General features: G+C 37.5%; 2 protein-coding genes across 21 annotated transcripts in view; one reads left to right on the top strand and one right to left on the bottom strand.

Moving 5' to 3' along the window:
* LOC132417760 (sorbin and SH3 domain-containing protein 2) overlaps window positions 1-12287 on the bottom strand; it is a 206858-nt gene that overhangs the window by 11335 nt on the left and 183236 nt on the right. The gene's annotated exons all lie outside the window — the stretch shown is intronic.
* CFAP96 (cilia and flagella associated protein 96) overlaps window positions 1-12287 on the top strand; it is a 157560-nt gene that overhangs the window by 133826 nt on the left and 11447 nt on the right. The gene's annotated exons all lie outside the window — the stretch shown is intronic.

Here is a 12287-nt window from a genome sequence, read left to right as displayed (position 1 = left end):
AGAGAAAGCCCGTGCGCAGCAACGAAGACCCAACGCAGCCAAAAATAAATTAATTAATTAGATAAATAAATTTATATTAAAAAATAGTCTTTGGTCAATAGAGGAATAAGCAGCACAGATACTTATGAGGGCATGTTTGTGTCTTTCCAGTGTTGGCGATGACTAACTATATGACCTTGGATATGCACCTCAGCTTCCTTATCTCTAAAATCAAGGAGGTGGACAAGTTGATGGTTTAGATCTTGTCCCCCTCAGGGAATCCATAAAGGAATCCACGTTTCCACAGATATATTTCCTCTGATACTCATTCAGTTGTCAGAGAGCTATGACAACTGGTTTTGGTTAATTCCCAAGTGTCTCAGTCATGTAAAAACAATTAATTTTAAAACAATAATTAAACTTCATTTTTCAGATCAGTAAACCAAAACCCAAAGATAATTTCTTAATATCACAAATAAGCAAGAAGAAGGAACAGAACTACAATTCTGACTCTCACTCTTTATTGCATAAAAGCTCACTATGATGGAATAGATAGCGCAGGCTTTTTAAAATCAACACCTTAATTTTTTTCCTTTAGGCAAGTGTTATGTTCTGTATGGATACCCAAACAAATTGTCGTAGAAGGTTGTCTTTTGCCTTTCCCCTTCCTTATAACTGGGCACAAACCCTGGGGCAAAGACCTGTGAGGTATCTGCACTCTTTTGCCACCTAATGGTGAGTAATGGCAGCAACATGTTAAAAGTTATTTTGCCTTTGGACAGCTCTCACCAAGTTGCTTCAGCCTGGATTCATTTTGAAAGGATATTTTAAAGACCACAGAGCGATGTGGAATAGATATTCATCTGTTTTTCTGACCATGTTCTTCCTATCCCACATTTTAAATTCTTGAGAAAGGATCAGTCTTTAGCCACCAGTATTTTTGGTCTGTGTTCATTTGTATTTTCACTATCTGCTCAGGCATTTCTATTACTCATAACTTCTTAGCGGTTTTGTGATAAATATAGAAGATACATGAGTGACATTCAAGAAGCTCATATGAGCTGTGAGTTTAAAAAGATGATTTTGAAGTTAACAGATTGCAGTCACTGTGCTGGAAATTTTAAGCGAGAATTATGCCATATTTATATTTCCTTAATGAGTCTTAAGAGCACAATAAAAATTAGAAAACCCAATGAAACATGCTGTTTTTATAGAATCCTAAATATTTAGCTTTTTCCTTGGCAATGCAACAATCTTTTTTTTCTCTTTTAGTGTAGCTGTTTTTTAGTGTTGTGAAAAGCAGATACAAATGAGACAGGTTTTAAACACATGCTAATTTTCAAAGCCAGAACCAATCACAAGCCACTGCTCATAAGAAAGTTGGTTTGAAATATCCTAGAACCTTAGGTATCAGTAAAATATATACTTTTCTAGCTGAGATAGTAAGGCACAGTCTATCCTAAACCTACCTTCTTACCTGTGCTTCTGCAGAGGCATCTGGAGGATTAGCTATATCTAGTACTAGGTAATTCTTAGGTAAGGATTGACCATTACTTTAAATACTAATGTGGGAAAATCTTTGAAAGAGCTATTAGCAGTTCTAGAGTTCTTATTTTTTTTTCCCAGAAAATGTTAGGTGTGGTACTTGCCAACCAGAATTAGATGAAATTCTCTTAATAACAAACAATACCATGTTTATGTTTCTAGGCGTATTTTTCTTTCTTACCTTATACAATTATTTTAAATCTTTAAATTATTTTTTAAATTGTGGAAACACAACTTTGCCTAAATCTAGAGAATATAGAATATTTGTGTTCCACACAAACACATATAATAGAACATATAAGTACATAATGTAAAAATCTGACAAAGAAAAAAACTTATGGTGACCTAAAGCATACCATCTCATTGACCCATGGGAATTTATGGATGGGCCATATTAATTTTGGAAAAGTTTTCTTTTTTGGCTCTGGAAAGCCCTTCTGTGAGAATCTCTCCCAATCAACATTCCTCATTCTCTATGGCAACACAAATCTCTGCCTCAGAAACAAAATCAGGTCTTATTAGGCAAGGCAAAAAGCACAAAAATGGCCTAAATACAGAGAAGTATCTACATTTCTTAAAAACGGAAAAGGAAATCTGTCATCAAGTCCTTAAAAGCTTGCAGAACCATAATCATGTAATGGAGCATGTAAGATTAAACCAGCGGCCATCAAAATAGAAATGGGAAAGGACCGATTCAGGCAGAGATGAAAATTCTCAAACTCCTCGGCTGCCGTCCTCAGTATTAATGGTACCAATTAGAATCCATTCATTTTCCAGGGCTGTCGATGCCATAGAACTAAGTAGTCAAAGGGAAAGTAATCTGACCTTTAAGTTCAATCAGAGCTGTCAAGAGACTGGGAGCCCCTGGAGTCCAGAGAAGCAGAGTTGGCTTGAAAGGGTCATGGAGTAAATGCGGCACATGTCAGCAGAGCAACAAGATATTTTACAACAAGGGCCATGGGTTAAAAGAAATCCACATAAACTGAACGACACAGAAGCAAGCATCCCTGGAAGGGTGTGAGTTCAGTATATGATTGGCAGCAGCTTTATTCTTTGCACTAGAACTAGTGATGGGAAAGCAGTGATTTACACGAGATGGATGTGGAAGACAACATATACCACACCCTTATTTGTACAGAGGAGAATTGGGGCATGTCTTTGTCGCTTTTGGAAAGCTTACGCACACACATAAAGGAGAAGCTCATTGCCCAGAGACTCAGGATAGGATTTTCGTGTTGATCTGACTTCATAGCTGCTCATCATCATCAGAAAGGTCATTTCCTTTCAAGGGTACCTCCAGCCCTACTTCATTGGCAAAGCACAGCAATGACAACTAAGGAAGAGCCAGCCCACTGACGGCGGAGGGGTGGCCAGAGTGCCTGGCTCAAGGTGGGGCGTCTGATCCTACCCTGTGGGAACCGCTGAGCCCTCTGACTGGTGAACTGCAGGATCTCCAGGACATCACTGGGCTACGCGGAGGCTTACCCAAGACAAGTAGATCGCTTTTTAAATCAGCCTGGAAAAGCCGTAAGAAGTTAATTAGTTCTCATCTTCATTACCCAGCCTTCAGAGGAGCTTTCCTGTTTTTTTTTTTTTTCCATGCACACACAGCATGCCAAACTCCCGAATGAGAGCAGAGCAGGAAGGGTTAAGACAGCTCTTCTGGCGGCCCAGAGTTTTCACAGCACAGGCATCAGTCGCTACTTTACTAGGGAACTCACAGGCAGAGCAGAGAGAGATTTATAGAGGGAAGTTGGTATAGGGAAGATGTTTGAATGCAGTGTAGATGGCTAAGAACACTTACAAGAAAATTTATGTCTTTAATAGAATGCTTAACAATTGGTTTCAAGATACTCTCAGATCTGACCTGTTTTCTTTGTGTTTATTTGAATAGATGCAAGGTAAGAGCCAGGGAAATCTTGCTTCATATCCATCAAATTTCATAGACAGTGTCAATCATTTGTCACAGGTAAATTTTCTAATAAAACACATACAAAGAAAATATGGGGAATTCCCTGGGGGTCCAGTGGTTAGGACTCTGCACTTTCACTGCCGAGGGCCCAAGTTCAGACCCTGGTTGGGGAACTAAGATCCCACAAGCCTTGCAGCATGGCCAAAAAAAAAAAAGGTTTTTCTGGGGGAAATTGTGAAATACTGTTTAATTAAATACAGAATATTGTTCTAACTCCAAGCACCTTGTGACTATTTTGGTGTTCTTTCAAAGTAAGACTTTTAATATGACAGTGAGTAAACTAACCTTTCTTGTGTGTATGTTTTATTTTCTGTCCATTCATGGACAAGACCTAGCAATGTACTGTCTGGTATTTGATTTGGCTTATGGGAACTTTAGCAGGACTAATGGACTTTTAAATAAAAGCATGTGCTTTTCTCAACTCTCATTTAGGAAAAAGTTCATAATAATTAGTAATGATTGACCTCATATCTTCAGTCTCTGGGGATGAAATGCATCAGGCATTTTTCTTTAAGGCTTGTGGCAGAGAATGCTTCATATTCTCCAATATCCATTCTCTTCTTTGTCATCCCAGTAACAGAATCCCAAATGTTAGGTAGGCACACGGCCATTCTTAATAAGGTCTATTTTCCAAACTTCCTTGTATCTAGATGTACTTATGTGGTAAGTTCTGACAGATGGGATATGTGCGGTTTCTGGAAAATGCCCTTCAAGGAAGAAGACATAAGCTTCCCTCCCCTTTTTTCCTTCCTGCTGGCTGGAATGAGAAAGGGACTGCTGGAGCTGCTGCAGCCACTTTGGACCATGCAGTGGAAGCTTTTCATTGAGCATGGTGATGTGCCAAAATAAAATGGAATCTCCTGGGATCCCTGATGACTGTATAGCCACCTACCAACCCTGGATACCCTACATTTATGCATAAGAAATATATATTTCTACCTTGTTTAAGCTCTAATTATTTTGAGTCTTCTGGCACTGCAGCTGCCCCAATCTTGACTAATACAAGGGTTCTATAAACATCAAGACTCATAGAGAAAAAAAAGTAGCTGTTGGAATGACGTGGATAAACAACTGGAAAGATCATTTGAACATATTAGGAACAATCAGGGCTTAATTTCATGTTGGAAACTGTGCTCAAGGGGATTACCTTCCAGTGGGATGGCTTTAGGATGAGGAGACTTCCTTCTGGGACCATAATAACTGAGTTCCTTGGAAGAAACCCAAGAAAGAGTCTTTCTCTCTGTTCACAAAGCGCTTCCACTGCAGCTTGAGTCCACATTGCTGCAAGACTCTTTTACAGAATATTCTTAGATGGAACTGGAAGCTCAGCTTACAGCAAAGCTGAGGATTATAATAATTTGTATTATGAAAAACCAATATTTAAAAGATGCTCAAAGACTAGAGAAAATATTGGATTCTGATTTATATATCAAACTCATAATTTATATGTACATTTCAGTCTTCCATCATCTATAAAGTCGTGGTAACTTTTACTTCCATGGAAGATTTTGGATTGCATATGACAGACTTACATTATCTCAGAAAATACTTTAAAAGAACAAAATTGCGTTAAATTAACATGAGTTAAGTAAAACAATGGCTGATAGGGGTTGATAACATTGTTGTAATGATTTCATGCATACTATACTATGCCTATTAAAGCATTATTAAAATTTTATTTTCTCTTTGCTTTTAGTGCTAGGTTACTTTCCTTCTTTGTAATGAGCAAAATTTCTAACATTCTTGAAATGAGAGAAATAGGAAGCCTTCTTGAAGGATTCACATCAATTTGTTACTGTGTCAGATGTGGATTAAACTATAATAATGGCCTAAAATTTGTAGTTGATGCAATTTGTATGTATACTTACAAGCATAACTTCAGTGAACTTATATTCTTTCTATGAGTAAAAAATAGATTTATAAGGTTTTCAGAAAAAGTGGGGGATTAAAATGAACATTTGCTCTCAAATATGAGATAAAAAAGAGAAAAAACTTCATTTTTCTGGAGTTGGTTATTTGATGTGGTTATGAAAGTATTCTTTTAAAACATGGTTACTGTGAATATCTCCATTCTCTCATACCATTCTGGGAACAACTGAAACATACAGAATGTATGAGATGAGCTTGGTTCTTGCAGGAGAATCAACCTGTTGAAGTTCTGGTTTTGTCCTTGACACTACAGTGGTGTGTTCCATCTCTCTACATTTGAGAAGGCCGATTCTCAAGTTACTTGCCCACTTATTGACTGAGCTTAAAGGCTGAAGAACAAGTTAGGGAAAGGCAAGGAATAAATATTTTGGCCTTAAAAGAGAACCACAGAGAGGGAAAAAAAGGCAAATTCTTAGACTCAGACATTTTCTAAAGAATTATTATTATTTAAAAAATTTCCTAATTATTTCCTGCCAGCTAAGATAAAAATCTCAAAGGGCAAAGAGCAATATGTCTTTAAAATATACTACATTTTTTTCAAAGATTCCTTTTCTACGTAAGATAAAATTCACGTAGATGGACTATTTTGGTGAATAGATTTGGTGATGGGGGTTTGGAAGATTGCATAAATGGCATTTCTCAGGTGTTGGTGCTTCCTAGTTCAAAAACATGACTCTACCAGAGCCTTCGTTTTGTATTGTTTTTTGACTTATGTGCAGAGGCTCTCATTTCAGGTGGAGAAGATTGAGTGTGAGGTTGAGTCATTATTTGAAGTCCTTTTGTCTAAAGGAAAAGGTTTCAGGATCATTCTGGACATAGAAGTAAAACTTTTCTGAGATGGATTAATTTCATACTGTGGTTGTCACTGCATCTCTTTCCAAGGCCAGTCATTAACTTTGTTAAAAATCTTTTATCATGGTATCCTAAGAGGGAGTTAAATACCAGCAGAGCTGCCAGCCAGCCAACAAGTCTCAGAGATGGATGCTTTGTTAACTGCTACAAAAGAAGCCTCCTTTCCACATCCTCATTAATTTACTTCAATTTTGTGGAAGAACAACGCTCAAGACAGTGCCAAAGATCATCCAGCCCTTAGGCTCTGCTGAACCTGCTGATTGGTTGGGGAACTTGGGAGGCAATGAGCCCACTAAGAAGTGACAGAGGGTGACAGGCACAAAGCTGACCCCTTTGAATGGGATGGTTCTCCTGCTGACCCTCAACTTAAAAAAAAAAAATCTAATAATCGCTTTTTATTCTTGTATGAAGTTTAGTTTGTTCTTCTCCTCAATCTAAGTCTAGCTGCTATGCAAATATATCTTTCAAATTTTTGGACAGAGGCCATGCTAATGATGTTAAAAGTTAGCAACCAATATCGAATGGCTTTTTAGATCTTGTGAGATGGCACCAACCTAAAGACGCACATCTAATTAATTAAGTTCATTGAAAGACATGCAATAAACCACACTCAAGATGCAGTTACCTTTAATTTTGGTGAGCTTATCTCCTGTTGATAAGAGTATTTAGGGAGGAGCGGAGATGAGTAGGGCTGGGTAGGCTGAGAAAGTGTGGGGACCAGGTCAGAGGCAGTGGCCAAGGAGGAATGAGAGGGAAGGGAGGAAAGCAGACAGCTGGGAAAGGATGTAGATGTTCTATCTCCCGAAGAAAGTGAAGATGGCTTAAATATTGAGGAAAGACAAGGTGCAATTATGCTTGTGTCCAGCATGAGGTCACATGCTTTTTAGAGAATACCCCCCACACCTAAATAATTTTAAAGTTACCAAATACCCTGGGGCGTGTGACATTTATGACAAATTCTTGCTTTGAAAGCACTAACTTTTTATTCTGCATTTGATTCAAAATTCCCAGTGGGTATGATTAGTTTCACTTTTTTCTGATATGAGCGGCTGGAGATAAGAACCCCCATAATCTACAGTTGTATAACGTAATTTGTGGGATGGGTCCTTCTAAACACTGAGGAAGAAAGCGTAAAACCCTGCAATGACTCTTTGTAACTTGCTTGTGAAGTAGATCACAGTTTATAGTCAGTTTGCTGCAAAGCTAGGGAAGTTACCACCTCTGTCTGTGCGTGTGCGTGCATGGTGGGAACTGGCTGTGAAACTCAGCCCCTGAGCACCACGCTGTGGGTGCTGCCTGCAGCCGGCAGTAGCAGTTCCTGGGAACCAAGCCACATGTCTAACCACATCTTAAACTTGATTAAATTGAAGGGGAAATTAGTTATTTAAGTAATTGACTTAGAAATCTGTTTGACTTACTGCAATGAATGAATGATCTCTATTACTAAGCAGTGTGTTTATTTTATACGAATGCAGACATGGCTCCCTTCTTTGTCCAGATGACATTTTCTCACCTGGTTAGGGGACGGCCAAGACTCAGGGTTTTGTGGGTGTCCGGTGGCCTAATGGGCACTCACCATGATTTAATCCCAAGAATACCCCATATAGACCAAATGCCTCTACATTTGTTATTGGTAAGATCTTAATTGGAAATTATGGGGTTTTAAAACTGATTTTCATTTTTAAAGATTTCTAAATAGAGGAGCCAGGGGGGAAAGTGACTTGCTTAGTGGCATAATATGAATCATGAATTTTGTTCCATAATTTCAATATTTGCCAGTAATCATATTTGCTTTTTAATTCACAGATTAAATATTTGAGACATCAAGTTTTTTTTTGTCTTTTTTGAAAGAGAGAAGCTTACAAGCTAAAGATTTAGAGCATTTCCCTCTTAACTGATTAAAATTATTGCCCAGGGTTCCTTGTTTGTAAGGTGAATATGTAGGACTCAACTCTTAGGTCGTCACCAACTTAAAGCAGTTACCTCTTCAGAAAGAGTGGAAAGGGAACTGCAGTATATTTTTCTTTTTTGTTTTCTTTTCTTTCTCTTTCTCTTTCTTTCTTCCCTTCTTTTTCAAACTGCTACTGCTACAAAGATATGGTGTATAGTTTTCTCACCCTGGAGGTGAACTAATCTCTCCGTGTAGCAATTTCCTCATCCCGAAAGTGGGAGTAATAATATAACCCACCCCACTGAGCTTTGAAAAGTAAAGATGTAGCATTCTTAGAAAGCTGCCTGACACTCAGTAAGAGCTCAACTATTAGCTATTATTATGAATATTAAAATTAGAAAGACTTTAAATTACAAAAATCTTTAAATATGGATTTATAGTAATAAATAAATAATGGAATAATATCACATATTTACATCATCTTGTTAAAATTTGGTGTGTTTCTATCCATCCCTCCATCCCTACCTCATATAGTGCTGTGTTTCTTGCATCGAAACCTTCCAAGACAGTGTCAAAATTGATGTTTATTAATATGGTTAACTGTACTAGCTAACCGTAGTAAGACTGGTTAGTTCTTCAGGAATTAGGCAAAATTAGAGTACCTCTTCACTGGGTTTTGCTGCATCGCTGTCTTCCTTAGGACTCCTAGGGTCTGTGGGCATTGCTATTGGAAATTTTAAGCGGTCAGCTTCCCTCTCTTCTTCCTCCTCTATGTGCAGGAGTGGTGTCACCTCTGTGCCATCGTGGCCACACCACAAGGCATCTGGTTCTTGAGATTCTGGCCCTCTTCGGATACCTGCCAAGACCCCCTCATAGATTTCCTCATCTTCTTCTCCAATGACGGGGAGGGTTTGGGGCAAGGGACCCACACTAGCGTGTGCAGAGGTCACGAACTTATCACCTAGGACCTCAGGTACTTTTTCAGGGCCTGCAGAACCCTTCCTCATTGTCAGATCTGCAAAATGGTTTTGAGGTGTCTTTCTGGAATCCTGAAGTGGCGCTGCCCCAGGGGGCTGGGCTGCAGCTGAGGTCGCACCCAGGCGGGGGAGAGGTAGCAGCGAGGAGGGTGGCTTGGCAGGTGCAGACGCTGGCGGCAATGGGAGGACAACAGAGGGGTCCTCCTTAATTTCAAGGGTGGTCTCCTCTGGGGTATTTGGTTTGGCTTGGTCAGCAGGTAAAACTAAAGCACCAAGCTTCTCTAATTCGTCCAAGAAGTTGTCCAGAAAAGGAGGTAGTGTTGGGGCCAAAGGCTTTACCAGTGGACACTTGGCTGTCAGGGACAGCCACCCCGGGGTGATTCCCTGGAGAGCTCCTTTATCTGGGCCACATGAAGCTTTGTGCAAGGGAGGGGGGACTGGTTCGCTGGAAGCCAACTTAGAAACGAGCAGGATATATGAAGTTAAAAAAACATGAAAATAATAATAATGCATTAAAACACAGAGACAGAGAAATGCAGAAAGGTATGATGGTGAATATAAAAAATATTTTATGCTATGGTCTATATTTGCTTATAGTTTTTGAATTTAAATACATAAAATAATTAGTATGTTAATTAAGGATTTATCTGAATACTTTATACTAGTATTTGGAAAAGGTCTATTAAATGTCAAATGACACGATAAAGCTGTCATAGAGATTATAAGAACAGACAGCAAAATCTTTAGAGATTTAATTTACTAGACTACTTCTTTCAAAGCAGGTTTCCAGATATTGATTAAATGTAAATGACTCTGAAATAATGTTAATGTAGAATGAAAACCAATAATGAAGCCTTTTTTATTCCCAGAATCTGTTTAGTGTTCTTTCTTCCTGTGCCAAATCTTTTGAACCTTCATCATTTTCTCACTTGGGTTTGTGAGGTGATTATAACATATGGCATAAAATATTTTTACATCATTATATGTTAACACATTTCTAAACGAATAAGTTCTGAGAGATATTTTTTAAGAACAGAAACCCATGATCAAAACGAGACTGAACTTACATAACTGCTATTTCAAAGTTTTAAAAAATCCAAAGTAACTGTTGACATAGAAAAGGAGCATATGATGCGAACAGGAATAAACTTCTGCTAGGACTTCCATTCTTTTTTTCAAAAGCTGGACATTTTATATAATCTAGTGGAGGTCTAATTTATGAAGCTTAATCTCCTGAAGTAAAAAAATACTTCTGTATATCAATATTATCACTATATTTTGGATACATTGAACAAAACAGAATTTTTTATGTAAATTCATTAAAAGTTGTTCTAGAAGTGTTGCCTAGAAACATTCTAATACATTTATGTATTGTTTTTGGACTAGGAAGAATGCTATATGCTACACATATGAAGGCCTTGAGAGAGGCTGGTGGAAGACATTTTACTTTGGTTCTTTCCAGGTCGATGATTTGGGTTTGGAAAGAAAAAATCTTCAAGAAAGACTGCACTTGCTGGTTGACTGTTTAGGCTGACACGTCACTGGTGCACTCAGTACTCTTGGTCCTTGGGCCTTAGTATGGATCAGTGCACAGTGCACTCTCCACTTAACTTTTGACTTCTGTCCTATGATAGGAATGGGGCTTTAATAGAATTTATTTAGAGTTTTTAAAAACAGAAATGTGATGCCGTGTCACCATGGGGTGGGATAAATGAGATTAAATGTCACAAAACATTTGTGAGCATCCTTACAGAAGATTCAAGACTAAAGGCTACATAACACCTTTAGTGCTAGGAACATTATGTGGCTGAGGAGGAAAGGTCTTTAAATTCCATTATCGTCATGGCTACTGCTATCCCATTACTACCTGCTGCTACTACTACTCCAGCTCCATGACCGCCACAGTCACGAATATACATGTTAATGGGTTCAAAGTGCTTAGCCTTACCGTGGACTTGCTTCTACTGAAAGTTAAATTAAGTATCCCGAGATACCTATATCACAAAAATATACCTATAATACAAACATCATATAATTATCTTTTCTTCCAAAAGCATTAGAATTGGATTCTACTATATTAAAGGCAGAAATATCAGAAATAACATCAACTTACATTTGAGTCCCTCCTAAAATAAAGATAGTATGTCAAGAAATGTGATTTGAGTATGTCCAAGAGTGATTCATAAATCACAATGAATTCCCTCCTCTATTTATAAATATCAGTCAGAAAATAGGATATTTAACGTTTAGTATATTTTGGGTATCATGGTTTAAAAGTACATTACAGTTCTTTTTCTGAAAATGATTCAGTTCAAAACTACTGAGAAGTTCCCTTCACTTAGCCAGTGACATCATAGTATACATTACCAGTTGGTAAAACCATTAAATATTTTTCAAAATTTATGAAAGTAAGCTTTTCAACGTATTTTTCCCCAGCAGTGAGAATAAAACAATAATTAGTTATTAGTGAAATTTGTACATTTCTCGATTTATAAAATGTAAAATCTGGTATTCTAAGAGAAAACTTAGGAAACTGAAAATACGTTTAAATCATATTCTCAGCAAAGATTAAAACATTGTGATCTAAAATATTACATTGCCAATATTATGACATCATGTAAGAATTTCTTATATTTTAAATAAGCCTTTGTAGATACACACTTATTCTTTCTTATAAACTTTTATTTGAAAGTACAGTCGCTTTGAAATTTATCTGGTAGTTCTTTTAAGATGACTGAATGGTGGATAAGACAAAGATATGGATGAAGATTCTTTTCTTACTAGCAGTAGGAACTACTGAAGGAAGGATGTTGCTCTAAATGCTGAGCTCTGCTAGTGAAGTAAATGTACTAAAGAAGATTCTGGAAAATTTTATAACCAATCAAACAAAATTGGAAAGTACCAGACTGTTCCATTATCCAATGATAAAGGATTGAGAGTAATTGCTCAGCAACCCAGTCTTCAAAGAAAAGTAGAATAAATAAAATGCCTAGCCTTAGCCCTTTAAAAGAAAATGCTTCTCTTAAGATAGTAGATTCTTTATGTAGTTTCCCTTTATGTAGCTTAAACCTTTATGCCAGCACCCATAGGAAAAATTAAATTATATTGATTTGACCTGGCACTTAGAAACATAACATGTCAA

Source organism: Delphinus delphis, chromosome 21, assembly GCF_949987515.2.
Source record: "Delphinus delphis chromosome 21, mDelDel1.2, whole genome shotgun sequence".
NCBI classification, from domain to species: Eukaryota; Metazoa; Chordata; class Mammalia; order Artiodactyla; family Delphinidae; genus Delphinus; species Delphinus delphis.
The sequence above is the reverse complement of the archived record's forward strand: the minus strand, read 5'-3'. Positions and strand labels throughout refer to the sequence as shown.